The 21,938-nt window shown below is 37.3% G+C and overlaps 1 protein-coding gene across 3 annotated transcripts in view; it reads left to right on the forward strand.

Annotated features, from left to right (window-relative positions):
- Positions 1-21,938, forward strand: part of MACROD2 (mono-ADP ribosylhydrolase 2) — a 2,305,220-nt gene that overhangs the window by 351,846 nt on the left and 1,931,436 nt on the right. The gene's annotated exons all lie outside the window — the stretch shown is intronic.

The raw sequence follows: 21,938 nt of genomic DNA on the forward strand, positions 1-21,938 counted from the left end.
AGTTTTCTTTCTGATATGTTTTTGCTTTGAACATGAGTTAAGATACAGACTTAAGATGCAAACATAGAAGAAAGAAAAACCTTTCAGAAATAGTTTTACTTGTATTCAAATGGTTGTATTTTAATTTATGTATATGAGCAAACTCTGGGCAATGCAATATCTAATTAGCAGAATTATAGACTTTCTATTTTCAATTTTGATTTTCATAGACTGGTTTCTACTGTTTGAATAACAGTTGCTTTAGGCCTATACGTTTTCCACTAAGTGCATTTCATTTTTTAACGTCATTGGGAAGAATTTTGCTTTTCTATTTACCTGGAGGGCAGTATCCTTAAACTCATATTGTCTGCTTTATTCTCAGAGGTTCTCCTTTGTGCTTTCTAAAAGTTTCTGTGAGTGTTTGTTTCTGAAGGAGGCTAGCTAATTGTCTTTCCCAGGACTATTTGATTATGGTCTCTTCATTAGTTTAGTTTATCTATTTACATGCCTCCTTGATAGCAGTTTGGCCTTCTGAGTTCCTCTCCGAGAATGAATGATATCACAGTAGAAGGGGAACTCTTGATAAGAGGTATATTGACCTCTATTGTTCTATGATTGCACTTTTACTGGCCTCTGAGGGCAGACCCAATAAATACAGGAGGTTTAGAATTCTAATGTTTGTTGAAAAGCCAATTTCTTAGAAATGTTAGGTAGCAAAAGTTGAATTGAGATGCAGCTGCTGTATGTTTAGAGGAAAGGGAGGTGGCACTAAAGATAATCTCTCAGCTAAAGGATGGATTTCTTTTTCTGCTACTACAAAATAAACACATGGGTTAAACTGTTTTATGAAATAATTCTTTCTAGAAGCTATTTTCAGTTGGGAGTTGATTATATTTAAAAAGAACTTTTTGCCTAACCAAATTCCTATGGTTTTATAGCCATGTTTAATCAGTTTTATCTCTATTCAGGCAGACCTCAAACAGAAAAGAAAGATAAATGGACAGTTTTGGTAATCAGTATCCAAAAGAAGGTACCTTGGCCTGGGAGTTAGGAGATCTGAGGTTTCCATTCCCTCGTCTGCCATTCAGAATATGACTTATTATCTGCTCTGGGCTTTGGTTCACCACATGGCAAATAAAGGCAGCAGAGATTTATTGAATGCCAATTATGTATTGTTGCTTTTTTTTTTTTTTTTAAAAGATGTGGATTAAAATGTAGAAGGGGCAAGAGATTATGAAAAAATGTAAACTGTACTAAAGGCACTAACTCTGAAGGCCAAGTCTTGGATAGCTTCCATCAGCCTACCCCATCCAAAAATATATGCCCTTTTGCTGCTTCCATTTGTTTTCGTTTTTGTTCTTTTTTTTCACTTCTTGCTCTTATCAGCTGTCTGAAATTCTGCCAGTTGGAGGTGAACTTGTAATAATATGTACCCCTTTTGAAATAAAATGTGCCGCCTCTGAAAAGACTGAGTTTCTCTGAGTTAATTCAGGTTGCTTTCCTCTCCTTCGTTATGTAAGGGAGATGAACTGCAGTAAGGGGAGGGCTGTCCCAGTAGGAGGGGAAGGAAGGCAGGCACTTTTCAGTGAGAAGCCCTTTAGGCTCACAGTCTAGCATATCTGGGCTCCATCTTGGCTTTACCACTTGACTGTAGACAAATTACTAAATCTTTCTGAAATCATTAGCTCGGTACTTGACTTACAGTAAGTACCAAATGAGTGGTAACTGCCAGTATTGAGATGAGGGCATCTGAGCACTTGGAAAAAGGAGACATTAAGAAGTGGTAGAAGGAAGCACAAAGAGAGGTCAGAGAGGACCAATGACACGTTTTTTTCACACTTTAAAATCCCGCTTTGAGGTAGTAGTTCTATGTAGCCAGGAAATGAGCAAGGAAGTGAGCAAATAGGATATTTCCCTGTTGATTTTTTTTTTTCCTGTTGTCTTCATGCATTTCACGGTCCCATGTCCCTAGGATTTAGAACTAGTAGATACTATGGGTTGAAAAGGCATTTGTCTTTTTTTTTTTTTTTTTTTTGCATTTTGTTCAGTTTTATGGGTTAGCCAGTGAATCTAACACTGTACATGAGAAAATGAATTTCAGATGGTGAACAACTGGCTGGAATATAAGCTTAATTAGCATATTGCATTTTGAAAACTGTCGGATTATCTAAGCCGATCATGTCGATGAACTTTGCATTTTTCTGTTTTTTTGAAAGGTTATGAGATGTTCCCTGATGGAGGGCAGAGGAAGTTGGATTTGGAAATCAGGTTTCCCAGGCTCTGCTGTTGACTTTTGTATCCATGTGAAAACAACCACCACCAAAACTCTTTTATAAACAGCTCCCAGAGGAAATGGAATAATTCAGGCCTTCCAACCTGCCTAGACTTAAGCTACCCCATTGACTCGTTCCTTCATTCACTGTATACAAATTCTTTAAAATTCCCTGTCAAAGAAGCTAGTAGGACTAGATGACCCCCAGACCTCCAACTATGATATTTAAAATTTAATCTTAAAAAGTATTAAAGCTTCCTTAGGTCTTAGAAAGAAATTCTTGACGATTTTTCTTCCCCTCACCCTCTTCCTGAGAATAAAGTCTCCAAAGTTGTGTGAAAAAAAAACCAACCAACAAAATCAGCTTAGGCTTTTGGTATATGAAAATGCCTTGTGCTTATTACCAGTAAAGAAGTTTTTGGTTGCAAGTGATGGAAAGCTCAAGCCTTACTATCTAATCAACGATTAGAAATCTGTTGGTCCATGAAACTGAGAAGTTCGAATGTATGGTCTGGCTTCAGCTGACTCTTGATACAGTGGCTTGAAATACGTCAACAAGAATACAGTTTTTCTCTAGTGCTGCCTTTCCCAGTGTTGGTAGCCTCCTAGGGCCATATACATCGGATCCTTGGCAGCTCCAGGCTTTCCCCCTAGGCAGTAACAATTCCACATGTCACATTCCCATATTGCAGTGCTCAAGGGAAGATAGGTCACCTCCAGAAGCTCCTACACATGCACAGATGTATGATTCACTCTTTGTCATTTCTTTAAACTTGATCACACTGTTCATTGCTGAACCTATTACAGGAAGATAGTGGGGTATGTTGGTGAGCTTAGTCCTGCTGTAGGAGCTATAGGTAGGGTTAACCCCACTCAAACATGTGGCTGAGAATGGAGGACCGAGTTTGATCTGGAAGACAATTGGATACTGTTAGTTTGAGAAGGAAGGAATGGATGCTGGGGATTAGCTCATTTTTAGAGGATTTGGCATGCTGAAACTTGGGCATGTTTTATAAATTTATAAACTTGAAGCCGCTCTTCTTCTTTTCTTTTTTTTTAAGCCAAAATTTCTATTTAAATTACCAAAACATCTTTAAAATATTTTTTCTATTTGTAGACCTTCTCAAGTCTAGCCCAGTTTTTCCCGTCAACAGGTAGTGATGCAAGTCAGGACACATCAGTACTACATTTTAACATGAGCCTATGGGATGTTAATAAAATATATAGAGAGTGCACATTCAGCTATCTGTAATTCTGTGAAGTCAGGCCAGATGTTTAATGCACCAGTTAGAAACTGTACCACATTGTTCTGAACAATTCCAAAGGGTATTGGAGAAATAATTAGATTATAGCAGGTCACAGACCTTAGAATACTAAATGGTTTTAAAAATGCTAAATTAAACTGCTCTTCTGTTCTGATATTTGCCTTTTATTAGTCAATACTTAAAATGTACCTAAAAACAATCACATATCCCTTTTAAGTATGTTTCCAAAACATACTGCACTGGAGTGAGATCTGTCATTACAGGACTTGAAACAGAAATCAAAGCAAAACATCAGGTGGTTATTTCCCTGCCTGCCTGCCTGCCTGTCTGCCCACCCTCTGATCCACCCTTATTTTCCCCAACATCCAAGTTAGACTCTTACTACAGTTTAGGCTAGGGATTGGGAGAAAGACGATTGAAAAAAAAAAACTGAGAAAAAAACACCCCTTTGACCTCCCATGAAAGAGGAGGACTTGTGGTTCAGAATAGATTAGTACCTGGCCACAAGTGATGGGCTGAGGCTCTTGCAGAACTAAAGCCTGCTGATCCTTACTCTCTTCCCTTTTCTGTGCTTCCATGTCTGGCCATGCAGGTGGTGCATGATCCAACTCCAGCTGATACAGGCTGTGTCCTTGACCCCTGCCACTCCCTAAGGCCCTGTCACCCTTCTCACTTTGTTTTTATATAAAATGCAAAAAGAGACTTCTAAAATGGACCTTGTAAGGAGCAAACTTGGAGCAAGCAGAGAGTGAATTCTTCCTCTGACACTCTGTGTGTGGCCCTGGGAAAAGAACTTCAGTTCTTTCTCTTATGAAGATGGAGATATGAGACCCATCTCGTTTTCCTATTATGGACTTCAATAACGTAGGGCATTGTAAAGGCTCATTAAATCTGAGAAAGCACTTACTTATCAAGACAGAGCTGAAACTTGTACATAGTTGCTTTTTATCTTCATAGTGATGAGTAGGGCCAGGATCACTTCAGAAGGTGCAATCCACTACTGTTAAATTAAGCTATGTTCTTTAGCAGTTTATCTTCGGGAAAGAAGCAATTTGAGAAATGCTTCTGTGTACTGTTCTGGAAGCTCAGACCTTAAGATAATAGTATCTAAGTCTTGTTCTGAGACTTAATTACAAATCAAGGGACAAATTCCTTATTCTTAGAAATGACTTAAAACATAGCTTTGGAGAAATGGCTTACAGTTACTAAGAGCCCAGATCAGTTCAGTTGCTTAGTCATGTCTGACTCTTTGTGATCTCATGGACTGCAGCACGCCAGGCTTTCCTGTCCATCACCAATTCCTGGAACTTGCTCAAACTCATGTCCATCGAGTTGGTGATGCCATCCAGCCATCTCATCTTCTGTCATCACCTTCTCCTCCTACCTTCAGTCTTTCCCAGCATCAGAGTCTTTTCCAGTGAGTCAGTTCTCATTGACTGAAAACAGATCAATAGTCTGTTCTCACTGACAAAGAATAGATCAATTTACCTCTAATTGTTGAGATATGTATTTATTAGTTATCATACATGTGGATTGGAGAAGGCAGTGGCACCTCACTCCAGTACTCTTGCCTGGAAAATCCCATGGACGGAGGAGCCTGGTGGGCTGCAGTCCATGGGGTCGAGGAGAGTCGAACACGACTGAGCGACTTCACTTTCACTTTTCACTTTTATGCATTGGAGAAGGAAATGGCAATCCACTCCAGTGTTCTTGCCTGGAGAATCCCAGGGATGGGGGAGCCTAGTGGGCTGCCGTCTATGGGGTAGCACAGAGTCGGATACAACTGAAGCAACTTAGCAGAAGCAGCAGCAGCAGCAGCATACATGTGGATTACCCTGGAGCCACATGATCCTCTCTATATAGTTCATTGTTAATATCCACTAAAGCATGTCAAAACTTGCCAACCATCTTATTGTTTCACTGTTTATGGAATATTGGTACTAATTTTAGGTACCCAAATAGATTTTCTGAGAGGAGTATTTTCTGAAATTGTTGTGAGATTTATCTTATTTCTAAACCATCTCTATATTTTCTTTGTGTTTGAAGTTACCTCTTTTAAGACTGATATTTTCCTAAAGTCCAAGTTACTTGGGTACGTAAATATGTTTGGTGCTTCCCAGGTGGCACAGTGGTAAAGAATCTGCCTGCCAATGGAGGAGACACAGGTTCTATCTCTGGGTGGGGAAGATCCCCTAGAGTAGTAGGAAATGGCAACTTGCTCTGGCATTCTTTCCTGGGAAATCCCATGGGCAGAGGAGCCTGGGGGTCTACAGTCGATGGGGTCAAAGAGTCAGACATGACTGAGTGACTGAGCACATAAACATGTTTAATGTTGAAAGAAACATATTTAAGGTAGAATCAAAAACTGAGGGGGTGGCTCAGATGGTAAAGAATCTGCCTGCAATGCGGGAGACTCGGGTTCAGTCCTTGGGTCTGGAAGGGAATGGCAACCCACTCCAGTCTTCATGCTTGGAATGGACAGAGGAGCCTGGCAGATTACAGTCCATGGGATCCCAAAGAATTAGACACAACTGAGCCACTTACACTTTCACTATACTCAAAAACAGTTTTATATAAATGACCATGGAAACTGTTCTTCCTTGGCAGTGTCTGGGAGAAGCAGATGTACTACAATTGATATTTTTTCCCTTAAGAATTGGTATGTATTGATTATCTGCAAAATTTTTTAAGGAATGAAATATTATTAATCAATTAGATTTGGACTAAGTGAATGTTTTACAATACCATCTATTTAAAATAAGTTAAAATTTATCATGGGAAATTATCTTGAATATAAATCTACTTATTTAATAAATTTCCTGACCATTTTTTATGACAAATATGTTATAAATGATGTCTGTGGTCCCCTCTTTCACTTCCTTCATACTCTAAGTGATTAACCTCAAATTTGGGGAATTTAAAAACATTTATAATTCTTTCATGATGTAAGTTTTTATTCCTTTTGTTTGACATTTAAAATATATTAGTGCTACAAAATTGTAGATACTTTGCTAGGTTTCATATGTGTGTTTAAAAATTAAGATCTAGAATTGATGAGTCTTGTTAAAAGTACAGAGATATTGCCAATATGTTTTAGTGGGCTTTTATCCTTAATAAATTTTTTTTTTTAATGAGGATAGAATTGATATGTGATTTTAAAAATGGTACTTTAAAAAATTAGTCAATTTTGTTTGGGAGGCAGCTTTCTGGTAGTTTAATTCTCATGTTTACATAGAAGCAAGACTGTGAGTCACTTCCCAAGCAGCCCCTCTTTGTCTCTTCAGTGGCCTAGGGAACAGACTTGTCATTCTGAAGTGCTCACCTATAATTCTGTCCTCCCCTACTTCCCTGGGGCGAGTCTGAAATAAGCTTATCAGATCATATCTTATTGACAAAAAGCAAAGCTTACTGGTTGACAAAAGAAGAGAAGAGAACAAGTAAAATGTAAATGACAGAGGTTTGATGTAAAAAAAAAAATCTGGGTTAACGTTTCTAAATATTTTTTGAAAGTGGGACATACATCTTTTTATATTTGCTTGATTTTTACTTTATGTAAAATTTTGAGTGCAATAAAAGCTAACGGTTTTGTTTGTTATAGTTACATGTTCCTTGTAAGCAAATCTTTCTATCATATTTTTGAAAGAACTTAGAGAAAAGTATGTTTCATCTTATGTACTTTAAGTATAATTTTCTAATAGAAAATAGATATGGCTTTCAGACAGAAAGTAGACAGAGCTTTCGGATAGGAAGTAGAAATATTATAAATATTGAAATCAATTATTATAAATGTTAAATAATTATAAGGATTTTATATCATATTTAGGCTACCCTTTTAGTTCAGTTGGTAAAGAATCTGCCTGTAATTCAGGAGACCCAGGTTTGATTCCTGGCTTGGGAAGATCCCCTGGAGAAGGAAATGGCAACCCACTCCAGTATTCTTGCCTGGAGAATTCCATGGATAAAGGACCTTGGCAGGTTACAGTCCATGGAGTCACAATAATCAGGCACGACTTAGTGACTAAACCACCACCATATCATATTTATATTCTGTCTTCTTCACTAAACAAAAATAGTCTTACAGAACTTTTAAATCATATTGATTTCTTGTCTTCTTGATCATATAAAACAATATTACCATCTCCATTATAATGCAGCTGATATTTATTAGGTGCATAGCAGATGTAGGAACTTATTCTGGGTATTCTGAAGGTGGTATGTGCTGTAAGGCTGGTCACTTTGATTCATTTTTTGTTTCCAGACTCTTTAACCAACCTTCTAAAGTTGCTCTATCTACTAATACACATAGATGAGTCAAAACCATCTCCTGACTGCTAGATACTGGCTCCTAAGCAATCCCAGAGAACAAAGAAATCTGACCTTGGTCCATGATTGAGAAAGTCAGGAGAAATGTAGCCAATGCACTCTGGGCCACAAAGAGAGAAAGAGAGAAGTCGCTTAGTCCTCTCTGACTCTTTGCAACCCTGTGGGTTGTAGCCTACCAGGCTCCTACATCCATGGGATTTTCCAGGCAAGAATACTGGAGTGGGTTGCCATTTCCTTCTCCAGGGGATCTTCCCAACCCAAGGATTGAACCCAGATCTCCCACATTGCAGACAGACGCTTTACCCGCTGAGTCACCAAGGAGTACAAAACTATATTTGAAGTGAGACTGATAGCAGCTAAGTAGGGAAAGGTTTGGAAGAGACATTAAGGAAAGAACTAGAGCTGCTAAATAGCAACAGTTTGAGGGGAAGAGAGCCACAATAGGTAGGTTTTTTAAGTTTTTACCAGTTACTATGGTGGTAAGTGCAAGCAAGAACATTCCTGAAGCTATCATGAATTCATCCTCAGTCATCCTTGTTATGAGTATTGGGGAAGGATAGAAGAGGTTGCTGAAATAGAGACCAATGAGGAAGAAAAGAGAAGTTCATAGACTTGAGGAAACTAATAGTAGCAATGTAATGAGACTAGTATTCCGATAATGGTGATATTATGAAAAGACTGATGGAAAGCTAAGTGGAGACTAAAATCCTAAAATTTGATTGCAGAGGAGGGGAAAAGGTATTGAGATATGGAGATATGTTACTAACTTAGGTTTTTAAGGAACATTACCTTGCTTAGCTCATACCCTTCCTCGGCTCTTCCAGGAAAGACCGTTGAGGCTTTCCAAAAGTTTCTTATAAGTTTACAGTAGGGTCACTGGGATTCCCAAGTTATTATCTGTCTACATTCAGGAATGTAATCCCTTCAATAGGAAGGGTCTTCTCTACATGGAAAGGAAACCACCTGCTTTAGGATGGTGAAAGCCGACATATGCTGAGAAAGTTAGAATGGCCTAACTAAGCCATGCCCATTAAATACTGCAAGACACAATAAATCATCCACTTGTCCATTAGGAATACGGGGCAGCTCTCAGAGCCTTCTGGTTTGTATCCAGATTAACATCTAGTAATGTTGGTGGAGACAACGAAGTCATTCAAAATATGAAACCAGAATATATGGGTTTTAGAACCTGGAATGAAAGTACTGTGTCATTAAGAGTTCATTATAATTTGTGTCAGAAAGTACAGGAAATAAAGCATTCAGAAAAAAGTTATACCAGTTCAGAATGTGTCACCTATCATGTTGTGTGCCAAAATCCTAACAGGCATTTCTGTTTACACATGGCTCTTCTGAACCTCATTCCTGCCTTTGACTTATCCTGTATGAACAACATCCTTCATTAGTAAACAAATGAACACACTTCTTCACTCAGCAGTTAAAGAAAGCCACTAATTCACCTGTAAGTCTCAAGGATTGATTTTGGTGGAATTATGCCTCAATTATATATATATATATATATATAGCCTCAATATCTCTAATATGGGATGCTTACAATCTTATATAAAAATAAATGAATGTTGTTTGGGAGGAGACAGAATGACTCTGAAGCCTATGCTGTTAGGAACCATTTATTACATTTTAATTTAATTATGCACTTAAATGGTGGTAAGAATTGACCACCATTGCCTGTTTCATCAGACTTGTTGCAATCAAGTGTTACAGTTCACTTTACAGAAGTTAGAAAAGAGCAATAATAACAACAGGAAAATAAAAATGAATTCCAAGTATTCAGTGTCAATAGAAGGTGGTGTAAATCTTTTAAGATGTTTATAACATATCTATATGCAAACAAAATTAAGAAAATATGTATTATACTTATTGATTTTATTTTTATTATTGTAACTTTTTTCACTTAAGAAAATTGTCAAATTGTTTCCGCAGTATCAAATATGCCTGGATAGTATCAGTTATAATGGGAGCATAGTATGCCATTGTTTGCACAGATAGCAGTCACTGTAACTAGTCTGTCTCTTGGGGCATTTGTGTGTTCTTCCGTTTTTTAAGATTATAATCAAAATTATGATGAAAATCCTTTTAACTAAATCTTTGTGCTGAAATTTATTAAGATGACTTCTTTGAGGTAAAACTGATGCTTCATAGAGCTGACATTTTTTAATTAATTTGCTTGTAATCACAAGATTGCCCTCAAGAAAGGATGTATTCTCCCAACCCCTGCATCCTTGACAAGTCTGGGTGATTAATCTTCATCTTAATAGGAGATAAAATTGCTCTTGATATTGTTTAAATTAGTATACGTAGAAGGGAGCACATTTTCTTTCTTTTTGGGCCATAAGGCATTTTCTTTTACTTCATTCCCTCCTTCCTTCCTTATTTATTTATTTATTTTTGGGTAATTTTGTCTACATAACGATGTCTATATCATCCTTTTTTTTGGAGAAGTTAAACAAAGGGAAGTACAGAGAGCAATGAAACAGAATATGTAACACCTAAAATTAACAAAGGTTTAACTTTCGTGGTGGCTCAGACGGAAAAGGAGTCTGCCTGCAATGCAAGAGATCTGAGCTCTATCCCTGGGTTGAAAGGATCCCCTGGCAGCCCACTCCAGGATTCTTGCCTGGAGAATCCCATGGACAGAGGAACCTGGGGGGCTACAGTCTGTGGGGTCACAAAGAGTGAGATACTACTGAGTAACTAAATGCACATAACATTTCAATTATTTTAATTATTTATTGCTTTAGATCCTTAAAATAGAATATAAGAATATATATTCTTAAAATATATATTATATATATAGATACATAATATAAAGTTGAAATATCATTTTCTGTCTAATCCACTTATCTCTTTCCTTCCCCAGAAGCATCCACTGTCATGAATTCGGTGGTGTATTTTCCGTCTATGTTTTCTTATTCATTTAATTAAAATTAGGGCCAGCTGTTAGTCATAAAAAATTAAAAATAAGAGTGACTTAAACATGAAGTTAACTTCTCACTTGTGAAGAAGTCCAGGTACGTAGTCCAGGGTGGGCATGGTCCTCCACCCAGTGACCTGGGATTTTTCTAGTTTCTTGCCTTATATTGGGTGTCTTTGATCTCATAATTCAAAGTAGTGACATCCTCATTCCAGAAACGACAGAAAAAGGTATTAAAAAGTATTAACAATTACCTACCTGTTACAAAAATTAATACTTATTTTAACGAAAATTAATCAGTAATAAGCTGCAACATTGCGTTCAGCTGTCCCCCTGTACAAATAAGAATGCAAGGAATATTCATTTACATATCTACTCTTCTGCATGGGTGAGCTTCTGTGGCTTATGTACCTCGAAATGGAATTTCTGGGTCTTAGGGGATGGCTCTCGGTACACAATACTATACTAGATATTGTGAAATTCTTCTCCTTGTTAGGGTACTTTCAGCTTCAAATAACATACAATGGACTTCAAAGCAGCTTAAATAAAGAAATTTATTACCTCACATACCAAGGAGTCCAGAAGTAGGGATGCTCTAGGCTTGGCTTATTCATTGACTCAATGGCTTGCTGTCTCCTCTTGGCTGCAAAGAATCAAGTGCAGACAAAACAATGGCCAAAGTCATTGTATCGTTTTATTTCCTTTGAAGAGCAGGAAAACTTCCTAGAATAGCTTTCTTTCATGTCTTATTGGCTAGAACTGAATCACATGTCAATGACTAAATTGATTACTTACAAAATAAAACCATGATGACTGGGTGGCGGAAAGGGCCAGTTATCCTCAAAGAACATTATCAGGAGGAAGGAGATACCAGCACAAAATATGCTGTTAGGATGGAAGACAGGGATGGTGGATGACAAGTAGGCAGTAAGCGGTGTCTGCTTTATTCCTAAAGAGGCTGCTAAATTCCCATCAGTAGCAAATGAGTCCTTGATTATCAGAGCTTTTGTTTGTTTTTGCCAATCTAATGAGCATGAAAAAATACTCTTTCTTGTATTCCTTGGCATTTTTCTGCTTATGGTGGGTTGCTTACCTTTCCAGACATTTATAGGCCTTCTGGGTTTTCTCTTCTGTGAAAAGCCTTATTTATGTTTTTGCCTAGTACTCTCTAGAATCATTTGCGTTTTTCTTATTGATTTGTAACAGTTTCAAAAGTATCTTCTGAATAATAATTGTCTATAAAATTGTGTTGGAAGTGCTTTCTGCCAATAAATGGCTTGTCTTTTTTACTTTTAATTTAAAAAAGAAGTTTCTATAACTTAAAGGTTTGTACTTTTTATATCTAGTCCAAAAATTATCTTCTATGTGAAGGTCATACAAATATTATTCTTTTTCTTACTAAATGTTAAGTGACTAGCAACTTTTTGTATGTGTATACTAGCAATTTTTAAAAGTAATCTGAGGACTCTTCCTTAGAATCTGTAAGATCAAAACTGCTTTTATGATGGTATTAAATGTTGTCTTTTTCACTCTCAGTATTTTATACATGTAAAGTGGAGTCTATCAGAGGCTGTATGGCCTGTAATCGCACAGCAACTTGAAAATATCAAAGCAGAGATGGGACCCAGTTGTCCCTTCTTATATCGAATATTAAAGTGATTTGTGAGACTAACAGTGATATTTTTCTGAATAAGTTTTTTTGTTTGTTTGTTGGAGATAACTTTTTCCCCAAAAAATATTTATGTAAATATATATGTGATTTATTCTTTAAAATATTGAATTTATAAGTATTTTTTAAAATTCTATTTTAATTTCTAACGTATTAAGCATTGAGAAATATAATCCACATATATGAAAGCTGTTTGGGATACTCAATAATTTTTAAGAATATAGAGGAGTCCTGAAACCAAAAATTTGTGAAAGTTTGCTGTATGTGAACAGTAATTTTTAATTCAGAAATTCACTTGCCTCGTAGCTATGTATCCAAAATTAGAACATTTATTTCATTGTCCTTGGGAAAATATGATTTGGAAAACAATTCTGTTCCCATATACATTGTGTATTAGCTAGAGTAAAGATAATTAACGTGAATTTTTATCACCCATCAACTGCAATCATCCATTAGCCTAATGGGTACCATAAAATAATAGAAAAAGGTGAATTTTGGTGTCAGACCAGGGTACCATAAAATAATAGAAAGAGCGTAAATTTTGGTGCCGGACAGACCTGGCTTTGGATCTCTAGCATGGACACCGTAGCTTAAGCTAATAACTCAATCTGTCTGAACCTCGGTGTTGGGGAGGGAGTAGTCCATCTGGTAGTGAGTGTGTCTTTCTCATTAGGAAGAGAAGAATGTGGCTGAGCAGAGAGGAAGCAGATCTGGGGAAGCAGATCCTGACTCAGCTGCACACTATCGGATCTTAATTAGTAGTGCTCCCACTGCTCAGTGTTGTGGTGAAGGGCATCAGCTTTGTAGCCAGACCTCCTGGTTCATAGCCCAGTTCTACTTGCTCAGTTAATTAATTTGTAGGTGAATTACTTAATCTGTGTGTGTGTTTGAATATCCTAAAATGTAAATTTGGAGTAATAGTACTTTAATGCCATAGGGTAATTGTGAGAATTAACTGAGTTACAATGTTTAAAACCCTTTTACAGTTTTGCCATGTAGTATTAATAAATGCTTACCTTTTCAGTTATACTTGCTCTTACTATTAGCTATTAGCTGGAGTATTTCTCTGTTGCCTCATAATAAACCACCCCAAAACCATAGTGCCCTTAAAACAAAAACAATAATATATTTTGTGTACAAATCTCAATAGTTACAGATCATCTCTGTCTACAATGGCATTAGCTAGGGGCCTGGAGGATATACCTTCAAGTTGGATGACTCACACAGTCGATGTTGACTTCTGCTTAGAGCGCAGCCGGGGCTGTGTGCTGGGGACCTCTGTACTCTCCAAGTTGGCCTCTTCACAGGCGTGGTGGCTGGGTTTTAAGAATGAGCATCTCAGGAGAAACGGGGAGAAGTCCATCAGATTTTTATAACTTGTCCTCAGTAGTCACCTACTTATATGATTTCCATTAGTCACAGATCCATCCAGATTTAAGAGGAGGGAACACAGACACCCTCCTCTTCATGGGAGTAGTGTCAGAGTCACAGAAGACTGTGAGGACTGGGAAATACTGTTGCAGTCATCTTCAGGAAGTACAGTTTGCCACAATAGTAGTCTACTGATCTATGAGATAATGTAATAATCTTGTCATTCTTAATCACCAGCAGCAACAGTCTCAACTCTGTGTATCAGAACTATCTTAGTACATTTTACAAAATGTAGATGGTGGGCAACTTTTCATTTCTTTTTAGTATTTTTCTCTATTTCCTGCCTTTTTTCAGTATTGAGCACTTAATAATATAATAAAAATTTAAATGAGGATTAACTATTTTGACAGTATATCTATGTATTCTATATTCTATGAATATAGAATTTTTTAACTTGAAAATCTGTTTTACTCCTTGTTTCTCAGTTTGGTCATACTTCTAGTGGCAGTGACCTCTAGATAAAGGAAAAGGAAGACAGGAAAATGATCCTGTTCACAAATATTTCTAGGTTAAGTATTGGGTTCCTTAGGGCAAACCTCAGTCACCAAATATAGCCCATAAAGCCATGAAATGTGGTTCTCACTGCCTTATCCTTAGAACTGCAGGTTGCAGACCAATGATGAACTGCTGGAGAACTTGGGCAGAGACCAATTTATATTAATCTGTCAGGAAATTCATACACACAGTAAATATGTGAGTGCATTTGATAACGATGAGATACACACAAATGAATGTGTAAATAAGGGGGCGCTCTGGAGATTTTGGGAAATGGCCAGAAGTTTTATCCCCCACTAAAACCTTGGATCTGCCTCTGATCTCACCCAAAGCCATCTCTTTGACTTAAATGTGTCTTATTCTAAAAGATGCCAGGAATAGTTCTTTGAAACATTCAGCTTCTCTTTGCAGCTGTAATATACTTTTCCCTTCAAATGGCAAAATTATTCATTTTAAAAAGCAAAGACCATTTCAGGTTTGAGGTGAAAGCAGAGTGAAATATGGAGGTAAAGGATCAGTTTCAAAGAGGAACGATTCTTTTTAACAACTTTGAAGTAGCAGGTGTTACATATATAGGGAATAGTAAAATACTCGGAAATAAAAAACGTGCTGAATGTCACTCTGAGGACTTAAAAGGAGTTCATGCGACTTCTTGAGGAGATTAATTTACTCCTGAGGGTAGTTTACAACATAGTTGATTTTTGACTCAGTATAGTTTTCATTTATTGAGCACATATTATGTTCCAAGCCCTCTCCCGTGCACTTTACTTACTGATACTAATTCCTTCAATTCTCTCAACACCCCTGTGATGTAGTTAATACCATTATCCCTTGTTTATAGCCTAGGAAAAAAAGGTGAAAACTTGCCCAAGATCACAAAGTACAGCAGTCAGGCTTCATACCCAGGTTGACTAGCTCTAGTATCCAAGGTTTTATGTGCTTCTATTGTGTTGCATATGAGTTTTGGTTTTGTTTGTTTGTTAGATTATAGTACTTGGAAATTTTGCATTCGGTCAGTCCATTCAGTCTCTCAGTCATGTCTGAATCTTTGCGACACCATGAACCACAGCATGCCAGGCCTCCCTGTCCATCACCAACTCCCGAAGTCCACCCAAACCCATGTCCATCGAGTTGGTGATGCCATCCAACCATCTCATCCTCTGTTGTCCCCTTCTCCCCCTGCCCTTAATCTTTCCCAGGATCAGGGTCTTTTCAAATGAGTCAGCTCTTCACATCAGATGGCCAAAGTATTGGAGTTTCAGCTTCAACATCAGACCTTCCAATGAACACCCAGGACTGATCTCCTTTAGGATGGACTAGTTGGATCTCCTTGCAGTCCAAGGGACTCTCAAGAGTCTTCCCCAACACCACAGTTCAAAAACATCAGTTCTTTAGTGCTCAGCTTTCTATACAGTGCAACTCTTACATCCATACATGACCACTGGAAAAACCATAGCCTTGACTAGATGGATCTTTGTTGGCAAAGTAATGTCTCTGCTTTTGAATATGCTATCTAGTTTGGTCATAATTTCCTTCCCAGAGTAAGCGTCTTTTAATTTCATGGCTGCAATCCCCATCTGCAGTGATTTTGGAGCCCAGAAAAATAAAGTCAGCCACTGTTTCCACTGTTTCCCCATCTATTTCCCATGAAGTGATGGGACTGGATGCCATGATCTTAGTTTTCTGAATGTTGAGCTTTAAACCAACTTTTTCACTCTCCTCTTTCACTTTCATCAAGAGGCTCTTTAGTTCTTCTTCACTTTCTGCCGTAAGAGTGGTGTCATACTTGATGTCTTCTGGGAATGTTAACAGCTATCCCACCAGTCTCAGGGAGTTGTTGGAAAGAGCAAATGAATGAATTATCATGGTTAGAAATCCAGTTGCAAAATATAAAGTCCGTGTTAGTTATAATTAAGAACAATTAAGCATCATTAAGCAACATTTCTTTTATGCCTACCTACATTTCAGAAATGCCTACTTTGAAAATCACATTTTGTAGTTTGTCCTTTCGTGTGATACAAGGTATGTCAACTGTTTAGAATGATGCTTAGCTTATGATCACACTCAATAGGATCTACTAGTTATTCTTCAATTTCTGGCAGATGTCTTCAGTTTGAGGAAGCAATAAGAGGACAGCATCGCCTTCTCTTCAGACAGAAGATGCCAAACTAAGAGCTGAAACGTGGGGCTAAGAAGACTTTCCTAATTGGGGGGGCTGTGTTGTGCTGAGGAGACTTGGAAATTGAATTCACATCTTCAGTGTTCAGTGATAATAATCCCTCTCATTTATATTATCTTATTCATGTACTCATGTGCCAAGGCTGATCTGCTCATGGTGGCCCTCTGAGTACTGTTAAATATTCCAAGGACACATCCAGGTTGATAAGATAGAGCGCTATGATCTCTGCCTCCAGTATTTGCCATCCTTAGACAATTCTTTAAAGTTTCTGAGATACTTTCGATTCTACTTCTTAATCATGCCCTTGCTGCAATTGGGGTTATCAGTATTCTTCTATAAAACAGGAAACAGACTATGACCCCTTTTCTTCTATCTCTATTTTTCCCACTAGAGCATACTGTCATGGCTTTGTAAATCCCTTCACAGGTCTTAGCCCTTTTCTTGAAGTTTAGCATGGATCTGGATACATAACTGATGATCCACATAGTTTTGCTGAATTAAATTTTAGTGATTTAAGATTTCAGTCCTAACTGAATGATTGAGAATAGAGCCTTAAATGATTAAGATTTTTAATCTTAATCATTATTCTTAAATGATTAAGAATAAAACCTTAAACCTAACAATGGAGCTGTTAGCACTTCCCTCATTTTTCCTAAATACCAGCTATTTCAGTTTCTGTAAAGCATGTCATTCCAGTCGGTGGAAAGCATGCATGCATGAGTGCTAAGTCACTTCAGTCGTGTCCAGTTCTTAGTGACCCCATGGACTGTAGCCCAACAGACCCTTCTGCCCATGGGATTCTCCAGGCAAGAATACTGGAGTGCATTGCCACGCTCTCCTCCAGGCAGTGTTCCTGACCCAGGGATCAAACCCGCATCTCCTGCATTGCAGGCAGACTCTTCACTGCTGAGCCACCATGGAAACCTGGTTTGAAGGATAAATAGGGTAATTGAACTGCCTGATGTGGTTCTCAGGTCATTTTTGTCAGAACGGTCAGCAGACTAGGCAGCTGTCTAGAAGCCATGAAGGTTTGTGTACAGGATGCCAAAGAAGGAGTCAGCATAATCTAGTGACCCTGGGAAGTAGGGAGAAAAGGTCAGGAGTTAGGACGCCTGCTTCTTCCCAGTGAATCCTTCTGACATTTAAGCTTCTTATGTTTTTTCTACAGCTCACCTTAACCTTTTATTTTCTTTGTGTATGCCCAGCAGTTTTATTTTTCTAGATCCACTTACTGATGTCTATGGTTTATTTGTACATTTCACTTCCTTTTCTAGCTGTTTAATAAAGGTCATGTTTTTAACTACAGTGTTGATGGTTTGTGCAGTAGACCCAGGCATCACTTCTGTAATGTCCAGCGGAATCCTTTCCACCAGACAAAAAGGAGTTTCTGCGTTTTCATAGATCTGAATAATGACTTTTGGTTTACAGAAATATAGATTCCAGTAATAATAATGCCAGGGACCTGCTGGTTACTGTCATAAAATTAATCTTTTTAAAGTGAACAATTTAGTGGTATTTAATACATTCACAATCCAGTTCCAAAACATTTCATCACCTCAAAAGGAAAGCTGTACTGGTTAGACAGTCACTCTGCATTGCCTCCCCGCTACCCCAGCTCCTGCCAACTAACAACCTATTCTCTGTTTCTATGGATCTGCCAATCTGGACTGTTCATGGAAGTGGGATCATACTATTTATATATGGCTTCTTTCAGTTATAATGTTTTAAATGTGTTATGGCTAGGTCATATTCCAATCGGGGTTATCAGTATTCTTTGTCTATCCATTTGTCTATCCATTCATCAGTTGATGAACATCTGGATAGTTTGTATACTCTTTCTATTATGAATAATGCTTCTATAAACTTTAATGTACAAATTTCTGTGTGGAAATAAATTTTCATTTCTCTGGGTCATTGTAATTTCAATTGTACATTCTAGTCCAATTTATCTATTTTTTTCTTTTGTTACTTGTTTTATTTTAATTTTTTTGGTGTCAAAGCTAAGAATTCATTGCCACATCTAAGGTCATGAAGATATACTACTACAGTTACAGTTTTAGTTCTTATATTTTGGCTATTTATCTATTTGCAGTTAGAGTTTATATATGGAGTGTAGCAGGGTACAACTGAATTCTTTTGCATATGGTTATCCAGTTATGCCTGAAGAAGGAGGTAGCAGCCTACTTCAGTGTTCCCGCCTGGTAAATCCCATGGACAGAGGAGTCTGGAGGGCTATAGTCTAGGGGGTTGCAGAAAAGTTGGACACGACTTAGCGGCTAAACAACAACATTCAGAGTTATCCCAGTACCATTTATTGATGATACTGTTCTTTTCACTGTAAATAATCATGGCACTTTTAATGAAATTTGAATGACCATATGTATTTGGGCTTAATTCTGGGGTTTCAGTTTTATTTCACTGATCCATGTGTCTATCCTACATGAGCACCACTGTTTTGATTAATGTGTTTTGAAATTAAGAAGTGTGGGTCCTGCAATTTTGTTTTTCTTTTTCAGTGTTGATTTAGCTTTCAGAAGCTCCTTACAATTCCATATGAAGTGGAGAGTTGACTTTTAAAATTATGCAAAAAAATAAAAGCTGTTGGATTTTGATAGGGATTGCATTAGAATGGTAGATCACTTCAAGTAATATTTCCATCTAATAATATAAGGCTTTCAGTCCATGAATATATGATATTATTCTATTTTTTGTCTTTAATACATTTCAAAATATTTTCTAGTTCTCATTGTATAAATCTTTCAACTTCTTGGTTAAATTTATTTCCAGGCTTTTTATTACTTTAGATATTATTATAAATAAATCTGATTTCTGATAGCTCCTTTAAGATTGTTCATTAGTGGTGGATATAAACACAAGTGTTTTTTATATATGATCTGAATTCTTGAATTCAGTTGTTAGCTTCTAGTACTTTTTTTTTTGTAGATTCTTTGAGATCTTCTATATATATATATGTAAGTTCAAGTCATCTGCAAATAGAGATAGTTTGGCTGCTTCTTTCCTAATTCAAATGCCTTTTATTTCCTTATCTTGCCTAATTACTCTGGCTAGAACTTCTGGAACAGTCTTGAGTAGCAATGGTGATGCTTACTGTAGACTTTTCATAAAAGCTCTTTATTGTTTTGTGGGGGTTCCTTTTTATTTCTAGTTTTCTGTCTGGTTTTTGGTTTTGTTTTGTTTAGTCAAGAAAGTATATTAGATATTATCAAATGCTTTTCTGCATCAATTGAGATGATCACTTGTGACTTTTTCTCTTCCTACCGTTAATATTAAAAATATTGTGTTCATTGAGTTCCTTATGTTGAACTACCCATGCATTCCTGGAATATTCACACTTGGTTATAGTGTGAATATACTGTTCTGATTTGCTAATGTTTTGCTGAACATTTTGTGCATCTACAGCTGTATGCAGCATTAGTCTATAGCTTTTATTTTGTATAGTGTAATCCTAGCCTTATGCAAGAGTTGGGAAATCTTTACTCCTATTTTCTTGAGAGAGGTTGAGAGGGATTAATGCTCATTGCCCTTAAATGTTTGGTAAAATTCACCAGTGAAACCATATGGTACTGGGTTTTCCTTTATTGGGAGATATTTTCATACTGATTCAGTCTCTTTATTTTTATAGGTCTGTTGAAATAATCTTTTTATTTTTTAGACAGTTTTTGTAGTTTGTGTGTTTCTAGAAATTTGTCCATTTCATTTAGTTTATCCAATTTGTTGGTGCACAGTTTTTTATAGTATTCTCTTATAATCATTTTTATTTCTCAAAAGTTGGTAGTTATGTCTTCACTTTCATTTTTTATTTTCTCTATTTATTAGTCTTTTTTCTTTCTGTTTAACTAAAGGTCTGTCAATCTTCTTGATGTATCAAAGAACTTAATTTTGTCTGTGGTTTTCTTATTTACTTATTTTTACTGATGCATAGTTCATTCACAATGTTGTTAATTCCTGTTGTATAGCAAAGTGATTTAGAACTAAATTTTTTATTTCATAGATTTGGTTGTTTTTCAATTCTATGTTTCATTTATCTATGCAATGATCTTTATCATTTCCTGTATCTACTAGCTTTGGTTTTAGTTTGCTATTCTTTTTCTAGTTCCTTAAGGTGTAAAGTTAGGTTACTGATTTAAGATTTTTCTTCTTTTTTAAGTATACACATTTTTTAGCCTATACATTTGCAGCTACAAATTTTAACCTAAGCCTTGGTTTTACCACATCTAAAAAAATTTAATATGTTGTATATTCATTTTTACTTGTCTGAAGATATTTTCAAAAATTTCATGTGTGATTTCTTTTTTGACCTATTGGTTAAGATTATGGTGAGGTTGTTTTGTTTTTTTTTTTAAAGATCTTATTTTAAGAGAACTTTCAGTTCAGTTCAGTTGCTCAGTCGTTTCTGAATCTTTGTGACCCCGTGAACTGCAGCACTCCAGGCCTCCCTGTGCGTCTCCAACACCCAAGGTTTACTCAAACTCACGTCCAGCGAGTCGGTGATGCCATCCAGCCATCTCATCCTCTGGCGTCCCCTTCTCCTCCTGCCCCCAAACCCTCCCAGCATCAGAGTCTTTTCCAATGAGTCAACTCTTTGCATGAGGTGGCCAAAGTACTAGAGTTTCAGCTTTAGCATCATCCAGTTAAGTTCAGTTCAGTCACTCAATCGTGTCACACTCTTTGCGACCCCATGAATCGCAGCACGCCAGGCCTCCCTGTCCATCACCAACTCCCAGAGTTCACTCAGACTCACGTTCATCGAGTCAGTGATGCCATCCAGCCATCTCATCCTCTGTTGTCCCCTTCTCCTCCTGCCCTCAATCCCTCCCAGCATTAGAGTCTTTTCCAATGAGTCAACTCTTCACATGAGATGGCCACAGTAGTGGAGTTTCAGCTTTAGCATCATTTCTTCCAAAGAAATCCCAGGGCTGATCTCCTTCAGAATGGACTGGTTGGATCTCCTTGCAGTCCAAGGGACTCTCAAGAGTCTTCTCCAACACCACAGTTCAAAAGCATCAATTCTTCTGCACTCAGCCTTCTTCACAGTCCAACTTTCACATCCATACATGACCACAGGAAAAACCATAGCCTTGACCAGACAGACTTTTGTTGGCAAAGCAATGTCTCTGCTTTTGAATATGCTATCTAGGTTGGTCATAACTTTCCTTCCAAGGAGTAAGCGTCTTTTAATTTCATGGCTGTAGTCACCATCTGCAGTGATTTTGGAGACCCAAAAAATAAAGTCTGACACTGTTTCCACTGTTTCCTCATCTGTTTTCCATGAAGTGATGGGACCGGATGCCATGATCTTCGTTTTCTGAATGTTGAGCTTTAAGCCAACTTTTTCACTCTCCACTTTCACTTTCATCAAGAGGCTTTTTAGT

This window comes from Bos javanicus, chromosome 13 (genome assembly GCF_032452875.1).
Source record: "Bos javanicus breed banteng chromosome 13, ARS-OSU_banteng_1.0, whole genome shotgun sequence".
In the NCBI taxonomy this organism is placed as follows: Eukaryota; Metazoa; Chordata; class Mammalia; order Artiodactyla; family Bovidae; genus Bos; species Bos javanicus.